This window comes from Palaemon carinicauda, unplaced genomic scaffold, assembly GCF_036898095.1.
Source record: "Palaemon carinicauda isolate YSFRI2023 unplaced genomic scaffold, ASM3689809v2 scaffold318, whole genome shotgun sequence".
In the NCBI taxonomy this organism is placed as follows: domain Eukaryota; kingdom Metazoa; phylum Arthropoda; class Malacostraca; order Decapoda; family Palaemonidae; genus Palaemon; species Palaemon carinicauda.
Window position 1 is genome coordinate 132,970 of NW_027170850.1, and position 19,531 is coordinate 152,500.

General features: G+C 41.6%; 1 long non-coding RNA gene across 2 annotated transcripts in view; it reads right to left on the reverse strand.

The window, feature by feature from the left end:
- Positions 1 to 19,531, reverse strand: part of LOC137636517 (uncharacterized) — a 29,464-nt gene that overhangs the window by 3,558 nt on the left and 6,375 nt on the right. The window contains exons 2-4 of one of the 2 annotated variants that reach the window (XR_011043122.1): positions 7,082 to 7,208; positions 1,795 to 1,923; positions 1,304 to 1,376 (exon numbers count right to left, since the gene is read on the reverse strand). This is a non-coding gene — a long non-coding RNA (uncharacterized lncRNA). The remainder of the gene's footprint in view (positions 1 to 1,303; positions 1,377 to 1,794; positions 1,924 to 7,081; positions 7,209 to 19,531) is intronic. The other variant, XR_011043123.1, reaches the window with a different exon arrangement.

Genomic DNA, 19,531 nt, shown 5'->3' on the forward strand with positions numbered 1-19,531 from the left:
GAGTAAAATTAAGTAGTCTCTATATTCCCCTTCGAGTGATAGTGAACAAATGAATGAGGAGGAAAAAGCAGATAGCTTGAGTGAGAGAGTGAAGAAGAGTATAGGTAAATTTATAAGTGTGTCCTGATGAGGGAAGTACCAAGGATGACAAAATATAGTTTGAATGAAGTGAGAGATAAGGTTGAGTTTTTAAGTGTATGATTTAAAGAGCTGTATGGGGAAAAAAAGGCTTTGAGCATAAAGATTTTTGCATTATTTTGAAAGGAAATTTGAATAGTTTATATAGGAAAATCGTGAGTGTGGATGATAAGATAGGAATCTGTTTGAGAAAGGTACATTGATCAGATGAAAAGACTTAAAGCTGGTGTAAGGTATAGAAACAAGAATGAGTTTGAAGAGACGAGGATGGGGGAAAACGGGTCAGTAAAGACGTATGAGCAGATGCTGGCGACTTTAGCACGAAGTAAATTTGGGGATAAACATATAAATGAATGTACAGTATTGGTGAGGTTCTTTGCCATTGTACAAGAGTGTGTGAGCTCATGAATATATAAACTAAATGGAAAATGCAATAGATAAGTGCAAGACTGAAATGGGATGATGTATTTGAAATACTGGAAAATTGTGAGTTTGAATATAGGGCAGATATAAGGAATGGAAGTGGTGTGTAAGTTAAAAAGGAAGTATGAGAGAAGAGTCCTAGATAAGAGACGTTATAGCATAGTTTCTCGAATGCTATGGGAATGAGAAAGTGAGAACGAGATAATATATGAGTATATAAAGGGAATTCTAGAATGAGGAGAGAGAGGAGTGCAAGTCTCAAGAGGGATACAGGATAGAATGAAAGTCATACTGAAAAGTGTTTTAGATGTAATAGAATGGGTCACTCGAAGAATGGATGTAGGTGGTCACCAGGCGCCTGTTTTGGTTTTGGAGTGAAAGGGGAGGATCGTGTTAATGAGTGCACAAAAGCAAGACCTATGAAAAGTGACAAGTATAATCGGCTCGGCCATATAGAAAGAGCATATGGAATTCAGAGCGTGAGTGGGATGTTTTGAAAACTGTGTTAGAGAACAAACGATTAACGTGGAAAAATGGATATGCATGTACAGCGAGAGTTATTTACAGTATTTGTATATTTCAAGTAAGAAAGCGGAAATCTTCTAATGATGAGTTGACCGAGGGCATAAAAGAGAATGCAAATGGCGGTCCATTTGACCTGCTGTTAATGGTAGAATGAAAAGAAGAGCTGGTTTTGTTGTTTAAAAAAACCAAAGTAGTAAATCATAAATTACCGACGTACCTGTGATTATTGAAGCTTAAAGGGTCTTCCTTTTTGTTTTTAAAAGACTTCTAAACTTCATGTGATGACAAATCTGGAAAAAGTAAATAAATGAGCGATCTTATATGTTTAGCTAAGCTAAATCCATATACAGTATATATATATATATATATATATATATATATATATATATATATATATATATATATATATATATATATATATATATATATATATATATACATATATATATATATATATATACACAAATATATATGGATGGTATTATTATAATTATATATATACATACAGTATATAGAGATAGATAGATATATACATATATATGGATGATGATATTATTATTATTACTATTATTATTATTATTATTATTATTATTATTATTATTATTATTATCATACACACATATGTATACAGTATATAAATTTACATACAGTATTATTATTATTATTATTATTATTATTATTATTATTATTACTAACTAAGCTACAAACCTAGTTAGAAAATCAGAAAGCTATAAGCTAAAACATAAAATATGTTATGTGAAGAGAGACTTATGTCAGCCTCTTCAACACCACCAAATTTGCTTGTCACGTCTCTTTCTCCCTCTCTCTCCATTCAATCTGAAAAAATGAAAACAAATTAGTAGTCTTATAACTTTCAGCCATAAGTAAATTGCAAATAATTAACTGAACTAACCTGGGTTTACACCCGATTTACTTAGTTACGACCTGAATTAAAATGTTGAAGGATTCTGGTTAACACTGTATGGTTACCAACTATCCTATCAACCCTGGAGAGGAACGACCGAGTGAACAACATAGCTTCACTTATTACTACTATTATAATTACAAGCTAGGCTATAGCCTTAGGTGGGAAAGAAGGATGCTATAAGCCCTAGGGCTCAAAAACTAAAATGGCCCAGTGAGGAAAGGAAACCAGGAAATAAACAATCTACAAGGAAGAATAAACCAACAAAATGAAACATCTCAAGAACAGTAACACCATTAAATTAGATCCTTCACATAAAAAACTATAAAAATTTCAAATAACAAGAGGAAGAGAAATAAGACTTGCAGGAGGGATAAGGTGGGATATCAAATCAATGACCTGGGTTTGTATAGGTAGGAAAAATCTTGAAGATTTATGGTATGTTCCTATGAAATACAAACCCTCACTATTTATATGGGGAGTCTTCCTTAGGTGAGAAAAAGTCCCCTGTAACAGGCATTTGTCTGTTTAACCCTTAACCCAGATAAAGAAAATTACATCTTAAGACCGACTTGTAAGATAGCCAAGGCCTAGAGGTCAGTCCCAAGTAAAGGATTACATGACCAGAGTAACAATTATATCAATTGTAATAAGTTGCAAACTTATTTTAAGAATTAAATGATATTTGAGAAAGGTCTCTTACCTACATAAATGTTTCTTCAATGCTACACGATACATTACAGTACAGTAACTATGTGTAGATGCATGATGGGATGGGTGCTGATCATATGGCAATAACTAGCATCAGAGTAGAGAGATAACCAATGGGACCATGGGAGAATGGTGGCGAGATTAGTTTGGCGGCGTGCAAATTTTAAAATTAGTCTCAGGCGAAAATCATACTGTACCTCGTTTTGAATATGGAAATTTTTTTTTTGCAATATGAGTAGGAAAAATCTTAGCATCTCGTTTAGCCTCATGAAATTTTCCTATCAAGAGGTAGCACTGTATCTGAAAATTGATGAGAAAAACCTGAAAAGGATTGTGGTGAGCCCTGAAGGACCAGCAGTCAAAATAAGTTGGAGGAGGCAGGGATGGTTTTGTCTTTTCCAACCTCAAAACCTGTGGAGAATGCCATCTGTCAAGTGTATCCCATCGAGAATACTTACACCCAGGGGTTGAATAATAATGAGAGCCTGACCTCCTCCTCTGGGAGGGCTGATTTTTATAGTGTAGCAATATCTACACAAGAAAAAGTGTATATGCATCGGCCACCTTTTCACCACGAAGTCCTGAAGGCCACAGCTCCTAAAACGAGGAAAATCATGTTTTCTGTGGCAAAACAGGACATAGATGTCATTGCTAATTTACTCTGTTTAGTAGGCATAAGTGTTTATCTGGCCTCCCAATCTGCGCAACTTAAGAGTGAAATGGTGGCATGTTGTCTACTCATCTCCCACGTGGTCATGGCGATGCTTTCTCTTGGCGCTTTACACTGTTTATGCGTGTGAATGGTGTGCGTTTAGTTAGCATGTGCTAGGTAGGCATGCGTGTAGTGATTTTTATTATTCTTTATGTATCTACGGACCAAAATGTGCACCCATCTCTGGACAGAGGGAACTAGCCTGAAATGAGGAGAGGCCAGCACATAGAATGTCCATAATTCATCTGATAAATAAAAGGGAAGAGGTTTTCTTAGAAGAACTAATTAGTTTCTCTTTAAGTAGATTTTAGTTTGGTGCTTTTCCATACTGGAAAGCCAGACTCGATTCAAGCTCGTATTGTCAGGATGCCAGATAGCTCATAATCAATCAATCGAGCTCATAATGGCGAATAATAGAATCGCTTCAGCAACGCTGATTCTGTTACTGAAGAGAGAGGTTTATCTACTGCCACTCGAATGAGTGTTCGAGGTGATATCTTTGGCGAGATTTTGAACATTCTTATCAGAGATAGTACCTGTAAATCTTAAAAATCCACTTGATTGACAATATATGAAAGAAAAACCTGGCCTCCCTGACTGAGCACCCTCATAAGAGATGGGAATCTGTTAAGATTGTCAAAATCTGAAACTAAGAATACCTGCACTGTTTCATGATCTGGGTTGACAACGGCCAAAGCCAGTGTGATTTCGGGTTTACTGTGTCCCATAAGCAAAGCAATATCAATCCCATCAGTACTTCAAAAAGCACAACTTATTTTTGTACACAGCCATCTCTGAAAACTCAGAAAAGCATGGATCACTCAGACAAAGCAAAAGGAAAAAGCATAAAGTAGAGCACTAGATAAAGCACAGTCAACATATCTCCTACACAGACAACCAGGATATAAGTAAAGCTCTGTCACCAACTCAGCCGCTCCTCTCCAGTGTGGGTTAGATAGTTGGTTACAATACAATCTTACCAGAATCCCTCAACTTTTTAACTTTGGTCATGACTAAATAAATCAAGAATAAAACAAGAAAATTATGAAGGTTTGTATTCACATAAAAACAACTGCAAAATACAGGATTATTGAAAGAAAGGTTAATGGAAGTTATATACATAAATACAAAAATACATATTTCAAAAACAATTTGTATTTTTCCTAGTTAAACAAACCCGAGTTATTTAAAAAGGGTTAATTTCTAGTACCGTTTTCTACGACAAGAAAATAATAAAAGAAACTGGGCTCTATTACACCATGGTTGGTTACCATAGAAATCCCACTGCTGGGCGCCATGTGCGGCTGACGATACTCTTCACTCTATTCTAGTCAAAGACGTGTGGGGTGGTTGAGATGGGATCATGGCTGTAATAATTTGATAGTGGTGACAAGGCCACAAACTACTGGTCAAGATTTTTTGTGACAAGTACTACATCAGGATTGATGGCTCTGGTAGGATAACTACGCAGAACCGAAGAAACCTCCGTGTCTTCATCCCTCTATTAATTAACATTATCATAACTTGGCCCACCCCTACACAAAGGACTACAGTTAACACACCTCTAATTACCCCCTCACAGGTAAAACATCACCCTCGAGCGTGCCATCAACCAACCAAATGCCAATAAAGCTACCCCCATCAAGGTCCATGCGTTGGTGCTACCCTTAGCCAGTGATTTGTCACCTGGGTGCAATGGGATTCCTACATTACCCTGCCCACCACCTGCCTCACGCCCTCATTGCATAACCAGGAAACCATGTTGGCAAGTGTGCGATGACTGGGTCAATGGAGTAGTTAAACTCGTAACTGCTATTAAAAGCTTTTGGGGGAGATGAAGTTATGATGTGGTACCAATGCATTGGTAAGAAGTTGATAAGACTGAGTGGGGAAAGCATTGTTTACATGAAGCCCAAGCCAAGCCTCACTCCTGCTCATCTCTCACCTACTGCTCACTTTAAATCCTTAGGCAGGTATAATGAACTATGTAAAATTAGTATTAAGATATCAGGGATCATACCAAATCCATTAATATATATATCCAGCTCTCCATATTTTATGACCGGAGCGTGTATATCACGTGGGTACGGTTATCCATGCGCAGTACAGTATACATTTCAGGCCCGCGAACCAATGTTTTATATCCTCGTAATGATTCAAAGGATACCATCAAAATTATAAGTGATGGGGTGCTCCCTCACCGGTCTGATAACTATTTGTTACCCCTTTTCATAGACCAACACCAGTTCAAGCCAAAGTAATCCCTCTAATCAAAGGATGATAGGTTGTATGTTTGTGTAGGTACAAAGAAGATTCTTTACCGTAATATGTTGCTAAATATCATCTAAAAGATAAAGTGATGAGTTTAATTTAAAAAGGAACACCAATTCTTTCAAGAAAAAAGTCATAAATTGAAAAGAACCTTCTTCGTATTCCACAGAATACCGAGCTTAAATTCCACAACTAAAAATATTTTGTTTCTCGGCATCCTTCAAATGTAAATCCCCCATTAAAACAATGCAGGAATCAATTAGGTAAGTTGTATAAATGAAGAGCAACATGATTAGTGCTACAACTACAGTATATCTGGGTAATATAAAGACATTACTCCTGTTACATTACTCATAATTGTACAGGAAATGTGGCCAGACTTTAATATTCTACTATCAAGATATGGAGTCATCCAGCAAGCTTATATAAAGGGTTCAAATGGCATTTTCATTTAGCTGTCAAGCCACAGCAATGACAAAGTCTGATGTAAAAGTCCTTCTGGTGGTTATAGCTCCTAGAACCCTATGATTTTGGTGTCCATAAGAGGCTAATTAACAATATGGTTAGATGTGTAGACCAGCAGAACTCCCTTGAGTTCCTCATGCTCATACTGTATAGTATTCTCTCAGCCTGAAGGTATAGATCCTCCTCTAACCCCTTTTTCCACAAATTCTGACAATAGCTTCTGCTTTTTATTTAGCTTGCAGTAGTGTTCTATTACAAACACATATATACATACTATAAACATATATATATATATATATATATATATATATATATATATATATATATATATATATATATATATATATATATATATATATATATATACTGTGTGTATGTATATATGTATGTATGTATGTATGTATATATATGTATGTATGTATGTATATATATATATATATATATATATATATATATATATATATATATATATATATATATATATATATATATATATATATATATATACACTTGTATAATTAAACTTTTTTTCTGATAAGTAAAGCCTGCAATGTGTTACAATGAGTGTCTGGGCCTATCATTCAGTGTTACCCCATGGGTTATGTTAGGTTAGGTTAGTTATTTGGCCAAGAAAAGGCGTGCATGATGAAAGATTTGTAACTATGACTACTCAAATGAATTTCTGCTGTTGATATACTGATTTTAGAATGTAAACATTAAGGAAAAAGTATTTACTTAACCTAAAATATTCTTCCGAAATGCCGAGTAGAACGGCTCTCTGCTCTGGCCAGAACGAACGTAAGTTGGCTAGGTTGATATTGGCGTAAATAATGAACAATAAGTCTATTAGGCCTACCTGTACGGATAACTAAACTGATAAAATTAGTCTAGAAAAGTAAATAAATACATACCATTAAACTAATGACATTTCGTTGTCATATTAACGAAGGTAGACTTCGAAACCTGTGATATGTCCTACCACCACCATACCCTCCTCCCCTTCCCCGATTCATTAGGGTTGCCAGATACCGCCATTAACTGGAGCAAACAGAATAATTTGAAGTATTTAACCCGATTTGACTCATTTCCGCCTCTATAAAAAGCATATTTGATGATATGGTAAAGTTATAAATAGGGACGAATATATAATTACAAGGAATGTTTAGCCTTACCGCTTATATAACGAAAATTCTGACTTCCTTTCGTCATGCAGATAGCCTACGATTTTATAATTTCAGTTTTGACGGAATAATTTCAATTTCTTTTCATCCTGGGACTAAACACAGTCGACTACAATAAGTATTATGAATTTATGAAGTACAATTTACGCATCTACATCAAACAAGGACAATTGTATAATGTATTTGGGCTACGGTCAAATATTATCGTACATATGGCAGGTGCCTGTTGCCACTTTTCCTTAATATCATTCACTAAACCTTCACCTAACATACGATATCGTGTATATGTGGCAACGAGGTGGGTGCGTACTAAACAGCTGATTACTAAACAGCTGATTGTCATTCTTCTGCGTAAATAACAGATTTGCTTGTAGACGAAGAATAAGTTCTCAAGTTAAATCCACAACACAGATCGAATAACCAGACTCAGGAAGATATTTTCAATACACCTCAATATTGTAAGAGAATAAGAAAAAGTAAAACCACTTACAGTTTTGATCAAGCGGATACAGCTATTATAAAATTACAATTATTATTGTCATATGGATATGAGGAAATATATAATAGTTTGGGTAATGGTGGAATGTTTTTGTCTGATCGCTAACAGCAAACCAACTTGGTATGAGATACACAATCCGTTTCACCATATTAAGGTATTCCCATTCAAAACAAAAAAACCACGAGAGAGAGAGAGAGAGAGAGAGAGAGAGAGAGAGAGGAGAGAGAGAGAGAGAGAGAGAGAGGAGAGAGAGAGAGAGAGAGAGAGAGAGAGAGAGTTTATATAATTTCCAACCGGATTTATTTCCTTTCCTTTTTGTCAACATGAGATTGTTATTTTTTACACCCTCCTCTTCACAATTAATGCAATAAACAAAAACACCAAATAAACATTTGGTGTTTATTATTAGTCCGTGCCTTGAAAATACTTTAATAAACAAATCTTGTCACAAATATATTGCAAATAGATGACTGATGATAAAGTGTGTGGGGGAAATTTCAAAGCTTACGAGTTGGTTAATGAGAGATACTTCGTTCAAAAAGAACTTAAAAGACTTTTTTTGTTCTTTAAGAGTTTCGATAATTTCCATTTGACAAACCCAGCTAAGCAATGTGATATGCAAAATACCTAAAGGTTTAAGGACTACTCATGAATGGCAGAGACAAAGGAGAGTGACACTGTCCTATCAAGCAGGACAATACCTTAGAGACTGACCATATTACATATGATCAGCGCTCAAGGTAGGACCAAGGAAGGACAGGCAATGGCTACTGATGACTCAACAGATACACCTCCAGGCTCTCAATTCCCCCCCCCCCCATTCCTTAGCTCACAAGAATGGTGAGGTTACAGCAACCAAAGGAACAGTGACACTGCCCTATTGAACAGGACAATGCCCAAGAGACTGACCACATTAAATGTGATCAACACCCATGACCCTCTACCCAAGGTAGGACCAAGCAGGGCCAGGCAATGGCTACTGATGACTCAACAGATACACCTCCAGGCTCTCAATTCCCCCCCCCCCCATCCTTAGCTCACAAGAATGGTGAGGTTACAGCAACCAAAGGAACAGTGACACTGCCCTATCAAGCAGAACAATGCCCAAGAAATTGACCATATTACTTGTGATCAACACCCAAGACCCTCTCTACCCAAGGAAGGACCAAGCAGGGCCAGGCAATGGCTACTGATGACTCAACAGATACACCTACAGGCTCTCAAACCCCCCCCCCCCCATCCCATCCTTAGCTCAAAAGAATGATGAGGTTACAGCAACCAAAGGAACAGTGACACTGCCCTATCAAGCCGAACAATGCCCAAGAAATTGACCATATTACTTGTGATCAACACCCAAGACCCTCTCTACCCAAGGAAGGACCAAGCAGGGCCAGGCAATGGCTACTGATGACTCAACAGATACACCTACAGGCTCTCAAACCCCCCCCCCCCCACCATCCCATCCTTAGCTCAAAAGAATGATGAGGTTACAGCAACCAAAAGGAACAGTGACACTGCCCTATCAAGCCGAACAATGCCCAAGAAATTGACCATATTACTTGTGATCAACACCCAAGACCCTCTCTACCCAAGGAAGGACCAAGCAGGGCCAGGCAATGGCTACTGATGACTCAACAGATACACCTACAGGCTCTCAAACCCCCCCCCCCACCATCCCATCCTTAGCTCAAAAGAATGATGAGGTTACAGCAACCAAAGGAACAGTGACACTGCCTCATCAAGCAGAACAATACCCAAGAAATTGACCATATTACTTGTGATCAACACCCAAGACCCTCTCTACCCAAGGAAGGACCAAGCAGGGCCAGGCAATGGCTACTGATGACTCAACAGATACACCTACAGGCTCTCAAACCCCCCCACCATCCCCATCCATAACTCACAAGAAAGGTGAGGTTACAGCAACCAAAGGAACAGTGACACTGCCCTATCAAGCCGAACAATGCCCAAGAAATTGACCATATTACCTGTGCTCAACACCCAAGACCCTCTCTACCCAAGGAAGGACCAAGCAGGGCCAGGCAATGGCTACTGATGACTCAACAGATACACATACAGGCTCTCAAACTCTCCCCCCCCCCCACCATCCCCATCCTTAGCTCACAAGAATGGTGAGGTTACAGCAACCAAAGGAACAGTGACACTGCCCTATCAAGCAGAACAATGCCCAAGAAATTGACCATATTACTTGTGATCAACACCAAAGACCCTCTCTACCCAAGGAAGGACCAAGCAGGGCCAGGCAATGGCTACTGATGACTCAACAGATACACATACAGGCTCTCAAACTCTCCCCCCCCCCACCATCCCCATCCTTAGCTCACAAGAATGGTGAGGTTACAGCAACCAAAGGAACAGTGACACTGCCCTATCAAGCAGAACAATGCCCAAGAAATTGACCATATTACTTGTGATCAACACCCAAGACCCTCTCTACCCAAGGAAGGACCAAGCAGGGCCAGGCAATGGCTACTGATGACTCAACAGATACACCTACAGGCTCTCAAACCCCCCCCCCCCACCATCCCCATCCATAACTCACAAGAAAGGTCAGGTTACAGCAACCAAAGGAACAGTGACACTGCCCTATCAAGCAGAACAATGCCCAAGAAATTGACCATATTACTTGTGATCAACACCCAAAACCCTCTCTAACCAAGGAAGGACCAAGCAGGGCCAGGCAATGGCTACTGATGACTCAACAGATACACATACAGGCTCTCAAACCCCCCCCCCCACCATCCCCATCCATAACTCACAAGAAAGGTCAGGTTACAGCAACCAAAGGAACAGTGACACTGCCCTATCAAGCAGAACAATGCCCAAGAAATTGACCATATTACCTGTGATCAACACCCAAGACCCTCTCTACCCAAGGAAGGACCAAGCAGGGCCAGGCAATGGCTACTGATGACTCAACAGATACACCTACAGGCTCTCAAACCCCCCCCCCCAACGATCCCCATCCATAACTCACAAGAAAGGTGAGGTTACAGCAACCAAAGGAACAGTGACACTGCCCTATCAAGCAGAACAATGCCCAAGAAATTGACCATATTACTTGTGATCAACACCCAAGACCCTCTCTACCCAAGGAAGGACCAAGCAGGGCCAGGCAATGGCTACTGATGACTCAACAGATACACATACAGGCTCTCAAACCACCCCCCCCCATCCCCATCCATAACTCACAAGAAAGGTCAGGTTACAGCAACCAAAGGAACAGTGACACTGCCCTATCAAGCAGAACAATGCCCAAGAAATTGACCATATTACTTGTGATCAACACCCAAGACCCTCTCTACCCAAGGAAGGACCAAGCAGGGCCAGGCAATGGCTACTGATGACTCAACAGATACACCTACAGGCTCTCAAACCCCCCCCCCCCCCACCATCCCCATCCATAACTCACAAGAAAGGTCAGGTTACAGCAACCAAAGGAACAGTGACACTGCCCTATCAAGCAGAACAATGCCCAAGAAATTGACCATATTACTTGTGATCAACACCCAAAACCCTCTCTACCCAAGGAAGGACCAAGCAGGGCCAGGCAATGGCTACTGATGACTCAACAGATACACCTACAGGCTCTCAAACCCCCCCCCCCACCATCCCCATCCATAACTCACAAGAAAGGTCAGGTTACAGCAACCAAAGGAACAGTGACACTGCCCTATCAAGCAGAACAATGCCCAAGAAATTGACCATATTACTTGTGATCAACACCCAAAACCCTCTCTACCCAAGGAAGGACCAAGCAGGGCCAGGCAATGGCTACTGATGACTCAAGAGATACACCTACAGGCTCTCAAACCCCCCCCCCACCATCCCCATCCATAACTCACAAGAAAGGTCAGGTTACAGCAACCAAAGGAACAGTGACACTGCCCTATCAAGCAGAACAATGCCCAAGAAATTGACCATATTACGTGTGATCAACACCCAAGACCCTCTCTACCCAAGGAAGGACCAAGCAGGGCCAGGCAATGGCTACTGATGACTCAACAGATACACCTACAGGCTCTCAAACCCCCCCCCCCCCATCCCCATCCATAACTCACAAGAAAGGTGAGGTTACAGCAACCAAAGGAACAGTGACACTGCCCTATCAAGCAGAAACAATGCCCAAGAAATTGACCACTTGTGATCAACACCCAAGACCCTCTCTACCCAAGGAAGGACCAAGCAGGGCCAGGCAATGGCTACTGATGAATCAACAGATACACCTACAGGCTCTCAAACCCACCCCTCCCCCACCATCCCCATCCATAACTCACAAGAAAGGTGAGGTTACAGCAACCAAAGGAACAGTGACACTGCCCTATCAAGCAGAACAATGCCCAAGAAATTGACCATATTAATTGTGATCAACACCCAAGACCCTCTCTACCCAAGGAAGGACCAAGCAGGGCCAGGCAATGGCTACTGATGACTCAACAGATACACCTACAGGCTCTCAAACCCCCCCCCCCCCCACCATCCCCATTCATAACTCACAAGAAAGGTGAGGTTACAGCAACCAAAGGAACAGTGACACTGCCCTATCAAGCAGAACAATGCCCAAGAAATTGACCATATTACTTGTGATCAACACCCAAGACCCTCTCTACCCAAGGAAGGACCAAGCAGGGCCAGGCAATGGCTACTGATGACTCAACAGATACACCTACAGGCTCTCAAACCCCCCCCCCCACCATCCCCATCCATAACTCGCAAGAAAGGTGAGGTTACAGCAACCAAAGGAACAGTGACACTGCCCTATCAAGCAGAACAATGCCCAAGAAATTGACCATATTACTTGTGATCAACACCCAAGACCCTCTCTACCCAAGGAAGGACCAAGCAGGGCCAGGCAATGGCTACTGATGACTCAACAGATACACCTACAGGCTCTCAAACCACCCCCCCCCCACCCCTTCCATAACTCACAAGAAAGGTGAGGTTACAGCAACCAAAGGAACAGTGACACTGCCCCATCAAGCAGAACAATGCCCAAGAAATTGACCATATTACCTGTGATCAACATCCAAGACCCTCTCTACCCAAGGAAGGACCAAGCAGGGCCAGGCAATGGCTACTGATGACTCAACAGATACACCTACAGGCTCTCAAACCCCCCCCCCCCCATCCCCATCCATAACTCACAACAAAGGTGAGGTTACAGCAACCAAAGGAACAGTGACACTGCCCCATCAAGCAGAACAATGCCCAAGAAATTGACCATATTACCTGTGATCAACACCCAAGACCCTCTCTACCCAAGGAAGGACCAAGCAGGGCCAGGCAATGGCTACTGATGACTCAACAGATACACCTACAGGCTCTCAAACCCACCCCCCCCCCACCATCCCCATCCATAACTCACAACAAAGGTGAGGTTACAGCAACCAAAGGAACAGTGACACTGCCCCATCAAGCAGAACAATGCCCAAGAAATTGACCATATTACCTGTGATCAACACCCAAGACCCTCTCTACCCAAGGAAGGACCAAGCAGGGCCAGGCAATGGCTACTGATGACTCAACAGATACACCTAGAGGCTCTCAAACTCCCCCCCCCCCCCACCATCCCCATCATTAACTCACAAGAATGGTGAGGTTACAGCAACCAAAGGAACAGTGACACTGCCCTATCAAGCAGAACAATGCCCAAGAAATTGACCATATTACTTGTGATCAACACCCAAGACCCTCTCTACCCAAGGAAGGACCAAGCAGGGCCAGGCAATGGCTACTGATGACTCAACAGATACACCTACAGGCTCTCAAACTCCCCCCCCCCCCCCACCATCCCCAAAATTAGCTCACAAGAATGGTGAGGTTACAGCAACCAAAGGAACAGTGACACTGCCCTATCAAGCAGAACAATGCCCAAGAAATTGACCATATTACCTGTGATCAACACCCAAGACCCTCTCTACCCAAGGAAGGACCAAGCAGGGCCAGGCAATGGCTACTGATGACTCAACAGATACACCTACAGGCTCTCAAACTCCCCCCCCCCCCACCATCCCCAAAATTAGCTCACAAGAATGGTGAGGTTACAGCAACCAAAGGAACAGTGACACTGCCCTATCAAGCAGAACAATGCCCAAGAAATTGACCATATTAATTGTGATCAACACCCAAGACCCTCTCTACCCAAGGAAGGACCAAGCAGGGCCAGGCAATGGCTACTGATGACTCAACAGATACACCTACAGGCTCTCAAACTCCCCCCCCCCCCACCATCCCCATCATTAACTCACAAGAATGGTGAGGTTACAGCAACCAAAGGAACAGTGACACTGCCCTATCAAGCAGAACAATGCCCAAGAAATTGACCATATTACCTGTGATCAACACCCAAGACCCTCTCTACCCAAGGAAGGACCAAGCAGGGTCAGGCAATGGCTACCGATGACTCAACAGATACACCTACAGGCTCTCAAACTCCCCCCCCCCCACCATCCCCAAAATTAGCTCACAAGAATGGTGAGGTTACAGCAACCAAAGGAACAGTGACACTGCCCTATCAAGCAAAACAATGCCCAAGAAATTGACCATATTACCTGTGATCAACACCCAAGACCTTCTCTACCCAAGGAAGGACCAAGCAGGGCCAGGCAATGGCTACTGATGACTCAACAGATACACCTACAGGCTCTCAAACTCCCCCCCCCCCCACCATCCCCAAAATTAGCTCACAAGAATGGTGAGGTTACAGCAACCAAAGGAACAGTGACACTGCCCTATCAAGCAGAACAATGCCCAAGAAATTGACCATATTAATTGTGATCAACACCCAAGACCCTCTCTACCCAAGGAAGGACCAAGCAGGGCCAGGCAATGGCTACTGATGACTCAACAGATACACCTACAGGCTCTCAAACTCCCCCCCCCCCCACCATCCCCAAAATTAGCTCACAAGAATGGTGAGGTTACAGCAACCAAAGGAACAGTGACACTGCCCTATCAAGCAGAACAATGCCCAAGAAATTGACCATATTAATTGTGATCAACACCCAAGACCCTCTCTACCCAAGGAAGGACCAAGCAGGGCCAGGCAATGGCTACTGATGACTCAACAGATACACCTACAGGCTCTCAAACTCCCCCCCCCCACCATCCCCAAAATTAGCTCACAAGAATGGTGAGGTTACAGCAACCAAAGGAACAGTGACACTGCCCTATCAAGCAGAACAATGCCCAAGAAATTGACCATATTACCTGTGATCAACACCCAAGACCCTCTCTACCCAAGGAAGGACCAAGCAGGGTCAGGCAATGGCTACTGATGACTCAACAGATACACCTAGAGGCTCTCAAACCCCCCCCCCCCCCCACCATCCCCATCCTTAGCTCACAAGAATGGTGAGGTTACAGCAACCAAAGAAACAGTGACACTGCCCTATCAAGCAGAACAATGCCCAAGAAATTGACCATATTACTTGTGATCAACACCCAACCCCTCTCTACCCAAGGAAGGACCAAGCAGGGCCAGGCAATGGCTACTGATGACTCAACAGATACACCTACAGGCTCTCAACCCCCCCCCCCACCATCCCCATCCATAACTCACAACAAAGGTGAGGTTACAGCAACCAAAGGAACAGTGACACTGCCCTATCAAGCAGAACAATGCCCAAGAAATTGACCATATTACTTGTGATCAACACCCAAAGACCCTCTCTACCCAAGGAAGGACCAAGCAGGGCCAGGCAATGGCTACTGATGACTCAACAGATACACCTACAGGCTCTCAAACTCCCCCACCATCCCCATCCATAACTCACAAGAAAGGTGAGGTTACAGCAACCAAAGGAACAGTGACACTGCCCTATCAAGCCGAACAATGCCCTAGTAATTGACCATATTACTTGTGATCAACACCAAAGACCCTCTCTACCCAAGGAAGGACCAAGCAGGGCCAGGCAATGGCTACTGATGACTCAACAGATACACCTACAGGCTCTCAAACTCCCCCACCATCCCCATCCATAACTCACAAGAAAGGTGAGGTTACAGCAACCAAAGGAACAGTGACACTGCCCTATCAAGCAGAACAATGCCCAAGAAATTGACCATATTACCTGTGATCAACACCCAAGACCCTCTCTACCCAAGGAAGGACCAAGCAGGGCCAGGCAATGGCTACTGATGACTCAACAGATACACCTACAGGCTCTCAAACTCCCCCCCCCCCACCATCCCCAACCTTAGCTCACAAGAATGGTGAGGTTACAGCAACCAAAGGAACAGTGACACTGCCCTATCAAGCAGAACAATGCCCAAGAGACTGACCATATTACTTGTGTTTAACACCCAAGGTGCCTCCCCACCCAAGCAGGGCCAGGCAATGGCTATAGATGACTCAGCAGATAAGACCTACAGGCTCTCAAACTCACCCCCCCCCTCCCCATCCTTAGCTCACATGAATGGTGAGGTTACAGCAACCAAAGGAACAGAAACACTGGCCTATCAAGCAGAACAATGCCCAAGAGAGTGACTATGTTATATGTGATTAACACCCAAGGCGCCTCTCCACCCAAGCCAAGACCAAAGAGGGCCAGGCAATGGCTATAGATGACTCAGCAGATAGACCTACAGGCTCTCTAACTCCTTCCCCCCCCCCCCTTTTTCCCCAGCTCACAAGAATGGTGAGGTTACAGCGACCAAAGGAACAGCGACCAAAGGAACAGTGACACTGCCCTATTAAACAGAACAATGCCCTGAGACTAACCATATCCTTGGCTCAAGATTAGTGAGGTTGTAGTGACCAAAGGAACTAACAAGTTAGAGCAGGACTCGGACCATATTCTGGCAATAGCCAGGCAAGGACGCTACCACCAAGCTACCACAACGTATACGAGATACTGATTTTGCAGATCCTGCAGCGAGTAGGGTCTTAAAGTTAAAAGAGTAAAGTAACCCTCTGGACCGGGTTACTATGAATCAATCAACCCATTTCACTTGCAACAACTCATTGCAACCTGGTGCAAGGAGCAACAGCTTAAGGAGGTTTCAATTCCTTAGAGGAGGGAGAGATTTTATCACTTTGAACTGTTTTTAAGTAGTCAAGGTGTTGCTGTTTACACGATTTTTTTTTTATTCATATAAATATATTATTGTAAGTTACGCATTTCCTGTTATATGGTAATTTATAAATTTCTACATTAAGGTGATCACTTACTATGTTAATTTAGAGACGTAAACCAACAAATACAACAAATATATGTCTAAACTATGAGAGAGAGAGAGAGAGAGAGAGAGAGAGAGAGAGAGAGAGAGAGAGAGAGAGACTTACAAAAGGCTTAAGGTCATCAGTGCGCGATAGAAGTGTAGCTTTTAGCTGGAAAGAAAACATAAATTATAAACGATAAAGAAGAAGCAAAAGCATAAGTCTCTTTATAGTTTATAGACGACATATCTGTGTTGATGATGGTACTGTTCTTAAAACATTTATTTCTTACTCTTATTGTTTATTTCCTTATTTCCTCACGGGGCTACTTTCCCCTATTGGAGCCCTTGGGCTTAGAGCATCCTGCTTTTCCAACTAGGATTGTAGCTTAGCTAATAATAATAATAATAAGAGCTCTCCATATGTGGGGATACTTTAAAGAGGTAAAAGGGTTTGTATAACACCAAGATCAGCATAGCTGTACTAGTCAGGGCCTCACATACTAGATTGGCTTACTCTGAGCGATCAGACAAGTCTCCCACCATCACCAAACCAGCAGCTGGCCAGCGTGGTCATAATAACTGGCCAAACACCAAGATCAACATAGCTGTACTAGTCAGGGCCTCACATACTAGGTTGGCTTACTCTGAGCGATCAGACAAGTCTCCCACCATCACCAAACCACCAGCTGGCCACCATGGTCATAATAACTGGCCAAACACCAACATGGCTGTACTAGTCAGGGCCTCACATACTAGGTTGGCTTACTCTCAGCGATCAGACAAGTCTCCCACCATCACCAAACCACCAGCTGGCCAGCGTGGTCATAATAACTGGCCAACCAACACAGACAGACACCCTTAAGGCTCCACAAGGCACTAGAGATGGAAGACCCAAAAATTCCTGACAAGTATTCTATTTGTTATCATGAATAGATTATACAAAAGGAAATGAGATAAGAAATCAATTGTACATTTTTCTTATATGAATTTAAAGAAAAATACTTGGGCCTATGCATCAAAATAAGAATTTTCATGAAAGTAGAAAAAACTACGATATTAATAACATACTACAAACAAAAATATGTAAATTATTGGCAATTCCCTTTGACATATTAAATGAATTGTAATTTATTTGACTGAATACAAAACGTAAACGTAACTTTAATAATATTAGCTTAATATATATATATATATATATATATATATATATATATATATATATATATATATATATATATATATATATATATATATATAATATATATGTGTGTGTGTGTGTGTGTGTGTGTGTGTGTGTGTGTGTAAACGTGGTCTTCACTAAAACACAAAAATGGGCTACCCTTAGCCCTACACACAAATTAGTTTCTTTGGCCTGATTTCAACAAATGATTCAATATTTCTTCTAACTGGTGAATGACAGATTCAATCAAGTGTAGTTATGTATGAAATCACAGCAGAATGACAGAATCTTACCGTAATATAGTTAATCAGGCGACAGGCCAAACAAACTTTGAACACAGAAGTTCAAATACGAGTGAACATGGCGAAAGTGACACACTCTCTCTCTCTCTCTCTCTCTCTCTCTCTCTCTCTCTCCCCCCGTTCCATTTCCCTAGAAATGTTTAAAAGTTTATGATTTATATTTGTTTCCCAGATTTCTGTATATATTTATAAAATTTTAGGAAATAACTGACAAATCATTACGAATTTCAGAAGGTATCCAGAAATTTCTGATAATCAGCCAACACTGGTAAAGGAAGGTTGTGAGATTAACTACGCACATGTACGAGTTAAGACTATTGCGTCATACTGTAACATTCACGGCCCAAACGAAGACATGAACGGAACACGTTCTACTTCGAATGGGAAATTAAGGCACATGTTATAGCTTCAGAAACTCGCATACTCTGAGATTATATAAGTACTTATGAGACTAATGTAAACATAAGTATTTTAATGTACCAAATTACTAGTTGACTACGATTAAATAACTGTTCAAAATAGGATGTACTAAAATCTAAATCAAGACAACTCTTAAACACCAGTTATGACTCACTCCATTGCAACAGTAAAAGAAAATAAAATCTGCCATTGTTATTATTATTAGCTAAGCTACAACCCTATTGCGAAATGTAGGACGCTATAAGCCCACTGGCTCCAACAGGGAAAACATAGACCTGTGAGGAAAGGAAATACGGAAATAAACTGTATGAGAAGTAACGAACAATTAAAATAAAATATTTCAAGAACAGTAACAACATTCACACAGACCCTTCATATATAAACTATAAATAGACTTATGTCAGCCAGTTCAACATAAAAATATTTGCTGCAAGATTGAACTTTTGAAGTTCTACCGATTCAACTACCCGACTAGGAAGTTCATTCCACACCTTAGTCACAGCTGGAATAAAACTTCTCGAGTACTGTGTAGTATTGAGCCCCATGATGAAGGAGGCCTGAATATTAGAATTAACTGCATACCTGGTATTACAATA